This window comes from Eumetopias jubatus, unplaced genomic scaffold (assembly GCF_037043125.1).
Source record: "Eumetopias jubatus isolate StellerSeaLion01/CBP00866 unplaced genomic scaffold, mEumJub1_p1.0 scaffold_8, whole genome shotgun sequence".
Lineage (NCBI taxonomy): Eukaryota > Metazoa > Chordata > Mammalia > Carnivora > Otariidae > Eumetopias > Eumetopias jubatus.
The window spans coordinates 46,069,715-46,075,714 of NW_028274814.1; positions in this window are offsets into that span (position 1 = coordinate 46,069,715).

Here is a 6,000-nt window from a genome sequence, read left to right on the forward strand (position 1 = left end):
GCAGAGGGAGAGGGAGAGAATTTCATGCGAACTCCCAACTGAGCAGGGAGCCTGAAATGGGACTTGGTCTCATGTCCCAGAGATCATGCCCTGAACCAGAATCCCGAATGGGATGGTCCTAGAATCGAGTACTCTGTCGGGCTCCTGGCTCAGCTGAGAGTTGGCTTGTCCCTCTCCCTCTGCCCTGCTTGTGCTCTCTCTCTCCCTCTCTCTGAGAGTCTCAAATAAATAAATAAATAAAATCTTTTTTTTTTTAAGATTTTATTTATTTCTTTGACAGAGAGAGAGATAGCCAGAGCAGGAACAGAAACGGGGAGTGGGAGAGGGAGAGGGAGAAGCAGGCTTCCCACCGAGTAGGGAGCCCCATGCGGGGCTTGATCCCAGAACCCTAGGACCACAACCAGAGTCGAAGGCAGAAGCTTAGTGAATGAGCCACCCAGGAGCCCCAGTAAATAAAATCTTAAAAAAAAATTGTGGGATGTAGCTAAATCCGTGCTTTGAGGGAAATTTACGGCTATAAATGGTTATAATAAAAAATATATAAAAGCAAAATATCATTTTCTCCTTATGAAGCTAAAAAACAGACAAGCAAGTTAAACCCAAAGTTAGTAGAAGAAATAAAATAATAATGAAAACAGTGGAAATCCATATAATAGAAACAGATGGGCTAGAGAAAGAGATTAACAAAGTCAAAAATTAGTTCTTTGAAGATCAATATAATTGGTAAATCAATAACAAAAGGACACTAAGAAATAAAGGGGGAAAATACAATTTACCAACTTCAGAAAGGTTTTTTAAAGCTTTATTTAAGTAATCTCTTTTTTTTTTTAAAGAATTTATTTGAGAGAGAGAGAATAAGAGAGAGAGAGCACGAGAGGGAAGAGGGTCACAGGGAGAAGCAGACTCCCCGCTGAGCAGGGAGGGAGCCTGATGCGGGACTCGATCCCGGGACACCCAACATGGGGCAAGACCCCGAGATCAAGAGTTGCATGGTCTTCCGACTGAGCCAGCCAGGTGCCCCTTTTTGCTTTTCATGGCTGCATAAATACTCCAACATATGGATGTATCAGGGCATATTTAAGCAAAGTCCTATTGATGGACATTTAGACTTTTTTTTTTTTTTGGCTATTTCCAAGAGTGCTGCAATGAGTATCATTGTGTAGTTGTCTGAATAATGACTTAGCATAAAGTCCTAGGAGTGGATCAAAGGGTTTTCATATTTTATATTTCCATGCCTATAACTGACATTATTTATTGCATACATTTTATGAGCTAAAAAAAAATCACATTAGATGATATTCTCATTAAATCCTCACAGGACCCTTTTCAAATAGCTTCAAGTATTACATAAAAGAAAATTGAAACCCAAAAGATGGCAAAGTAACCTGTCCAAGGTCACAAATGGTAGGGCTAGGATTTTAATTTTGGTGTTTTCTAACTCAGAGAACCTGGTTTGGGCCCTTTTATCTGACAGCATTTCAGAAGGCCATACCAAATTACTCTCCCTTCAGTCATTTTTTTTTTTTTTAAAGATTTTATTTATTTATTTCTCAGAGAGAGAAAGAGATACACAGCAGAAGCAGGGGGAGGGGCAGGCAGAGAGAGAGAGAAGCAGACCCTCTGCTGAGCAGGAAGCCTGATCCGGGACTTGATCCCAAGACCCTGGGATCATGACCTGAGCTGAAGGCAGACACTTAACTGACTGAGGCACCCACCCGTCCTACACCCCTTACTTTTTTAATCACACCAATTTTTTGAAAAGATTTATGCATGTATGTATGTATTTGAAAGAGAACGCTGCGTACACATGCACGCATGAACAGGAGGAAGGGCAGAGGGAGAGGGAGAGAATTTCATGTGGACTCCCAACTGAGCAGGGAGCCTAAAATGGGACTTGATCTCATCCCCCAGAGATCATGACCTGAACCAGAATCCCGAATCCGGTGCTCCACCGACAGAGACACCCACGCACCCCTAGTACTAAACATTTTTCAGTCTTTGCTATTATTTTGAGACTGAGGTGCTCGCTTTGGCAGCACATAGGCTATTATTTTGAGAGTCAGAATATGTGCCTTCTGAGTTACAGGTTTCCTGGCTGCACAGAACATCCAAATTTGAACTAATTGTTCATTATATTCTTCTAGTTTCTTGATGATTAAGTTTTTATTTTGCATTTTTATTTGTATTTGTATTTTATTTATTTATTTATTTATTTGAAGATTTTATTTATTTATTTGTCAGAGAGAGAGGGAACACAAGCAGGGGGAGTGGGAGAGGGAGAAGCAGGCTCCCCGCTGAGCAGGGAGCCCGATGCGGGGCTTGATCCCAGGACCCGGGGATCATGACCTGAGCCGAAGGCAGATGCTTAATGACTGAACCACCCAGGTGCCCCTATTAATACATTTTAAATTTATTTTGGTTTCACATGTAGTTTATCAGGGGTTTAGTGTGCTCTAGTTCCAAAAATCTCAGCATTATTTACAAAGGAATCCGTTTATGATAAAGAAAGGCAGTATATGGAGAATATAATCTGAAGACTTGTAGGAGTCTTGATATCAAATACTTACTGTCCCTGCAAATTGCTCTGTCCCTCTTTGGGAATCAGGCTTGCTCACCCAGGATATGCAAGTTGATAAAGTTAAACTTTTTCACATATACAATAAAAGCTGACGTTACAAGTTTTCTTTTTCTTTGCAAAATGGTTTCATAATTTGAATAACATAATCAAAGCTTCAACAACTGAGACAGAATTACTAATACACATGTGAGGGCGAACACACACACACAAACACGTATTTGTGAAGAGGGATCTGTGAATACAGTACACATAAATTCTAAAGTGACTTGTGGCTGAGGGTTAGAGAGGGATGGTGGATAGCAGTGATGAAGAAATGTTCTTTTATTCATTTATTTTTTAAGTAATCTCCACACCCAATGTGGAGCCGGAACTCACGACTCCAAGATCAAGCCTTGCATGCTCCACCCACTGACCCAGCCAGGTGTCCCAAAGAAATGGCCTTTTGAAAAACACTATACAGGGGGGGACAACTGCATGGCTCAGTTGGTTAAGTGTCTGCCTTCCACTTGGGTCATGATCCCAGGGTCCTGGGATCCAGTCCCTCATCAGGCTCTCCCTGCTCGGCGGGGAGCCTTTCGCTCCCTCTGCTTGTGCGCTTTCTCTCTGACAAATAAAATCTTTTTTTAAAAAATAAAAATGCATATTTTTGGGTCCTGAACCCGGAGATTCTGATTCTGTACATTTGTGATGATTTCCCGGAATCTGCATTTTTAAAAAACTCCAAAGATCCTTTCAATTAGGACGGTACACTAACAAAACACAACAGAATAAGCAAATGTGAGCCATTAAAAGGTTTTCAGGAGTAACACGTTCACATTTTAGATTATTCTCCCTGTATTATGGGGAAAGAATTGGAGGTGGGCAAGACCAGAAATAGAGATTTTAATGATTAGCTCTACCAATATGGGCCTAGATCAGGATCCACTGGAAAACAGCAGAGCAGAACATCCGGGGCTTTGGAGTCAGGCAGTTCAGGGGTTGAATATAGATTTTTCTGCATACAGTCAGAATCACCCTGGACATTAAGCCTGTGACTTCTTTTTCCTTATATAAAAATAGTGATGGAGTGCCTAGCTGGCTCAGTCGGTAGAGCACGCAACTTTTGATCTCAGGGGTGTGTGTTTAAGCCCCATGTTGGGTGTAGAGATTAGTTAAAAATAAAACTTTTGAAAAATAATTAATTAAAACTTATTATTAAAATAAAATAAAACGGGGCGCCTGGGTGGCTCAGATGGTTAAGCGTCTGCCTTCGGCTCAGGTTATGATCCCAGGGTCCTGGGATCGAGCCCCACATCGGGCTCGCTGCTTGGTGGGAAGCCTGCTTCTTCTCCCACTCCCCCTGCTGTGTTCCCTCTCTCGCTGTGTCTCTCTATCAAATAAATAAATAAAATCTTAAATAAGATAAAATAAAATGGTTATAATAACATTATCTCCTTTAAATGAATATTCAAGAGAGTATTTAAAAATCTTATTACACACTTGTTGCTCAATACTAGTAGCTAATCTGGGAACCTGTTGGTTGGTTTGGAATATATTACAAAGGTAGACTTGACTAGTAACTATTTGGATATGGTAGGTATAGGAAAGTAAATATCTTAGGATAACTGCCAGGCTTCTGGCTCTGATAGGGTGGATTATATTGCCGGGAACCAGCACAGAAAATCCTGAAAAAGGAGTGTGGGAAGAAGATAATGGGTTTGATTTGGGACATATTAGATTTGTAGAATTTCCCTGAGAAGTGTGATTCCTGAGTGCCTATCTGGGAGGTTTCGCATACATTAGCACCAGTCCTCACCGCAAAGTAAGAAAATGATGACTTCAATTTATGTATTTTACAGAGAAGGAAACTGAGTGTCTGAATCAGGTTAGTCTAAACGGAGATACCAAGTAGGCAGATATGTCTGAGACCTGATGCTGTAGACTCTTAAACTGAAGATCCAGATTTGAGCACAGTTAGCCTAGAGGTGTAAAGGTGCTAAGGGAAAGAAACGGGTAAAGCATGAGGACTGATAGTAGAGCAGGTCTGACTTCTAGACTCAGCTCTTCTTCCATGTGTGTCCATTGGGAAGTTATTACCCTCATCATCTGTAATAAGATAATAATGCCTCTTCTTGGTATATGAACATGAGAGATACATTTAGAGTAGTTATCACACACGCAAAATAAAACATTTATCACAGTACTGGGCACATAGTTGCTACAAACATAAGTTTAGAAAGAGTCAGGTAGGGCACCTGGGTGGCTCAGATGCCTGTGGCTCAGGTCATGATTCCAGGATCCTGGGATCGAGTCCTGCATCGGGCTCCCTGCTCAGTGGGGAGCCTGGTTCTCCCTCTGCTTCTCTCTCTCTCTCATGAATAAATAAATAAAATCTTAAAAAAAAGAAAGAGTCAGGTAAGCTAATATCTAAGGTCAAAGCACTTAACCATCTATGTTACTTCTAAGAAGACAGGCACCATGTCTGTTTGCTCACCTGCAACATCTTGCACATACCTGATACCTAGGAAGTATTAACAAATATTCCTTGAGAGGCACCTGGGTGACTCAGTCGGTTGAGTGTCTACCTTTGGCCCAGGTCCTGATCCCAGAGTCTTCGGATGGAGTCAAGCTCCCTGCTCAGTGGGGAGGCAGCTTCTCGCCACCCCCCTCGTGCTCTCTCTCTCAAATAAATAAAATCTTAAAACACACACACACACAAAACCCCACAAATATTCCTGGAATGAGTTAATGAAGAATGAATTTTGAGGTGCTTTTTACATTTTAGCTTGATCTATTACAATGGCTCATGAAGGACAGAAAATTACAGTGGATTGGTTTTTTTGTTTTAAAGATTTTATGTATGTATGTATTTATTTATTTGAGAGAGAGAGAGAGCACAAGCTGGGGGAGGGGTAGAGGAAGAGGGAGGAGCCGGCTCCCCACGGAGCAGGGAGCCCAAAGAGGGACTGGATCCCAGGACCCCGGGATCATGACCTGAGCTGAAGGCAGATGCTTAACCTACTGAGCCACCCAGGTGCCCCTAATTACAGTGGATTGAAGAGGGATGCGGGGCAGTTTCTCAGTGGAGATGGGTTATAATCAACTCCAACTGTGAAGAGAAGGCAATACACCTTTGGATGGGTAATTTAAACTTCCAGAATTTTAGTTTCTTTACATATAAATGATAGTTAACCTCAGAGTGCAGCTTAAGGATCACATGAAATAATATTTATAAATATTTTCCCATGTAAAAGGAATGCTATACAAATGTACTCATAGTTATTTTCCTCCAAGTTGAAACTGGCTTGTTTTTCTTTTTTAAGATTTTATTTATTTATTTGACAGCTAGAGAGAGAGCACAAGCAGGAGGAAGGGCAGAGGGAAGGGGAGAAGCAGACTCCCCGCTGAGCAGGGAGCCCGATGCCCGGGCTGGATCCTGGCAC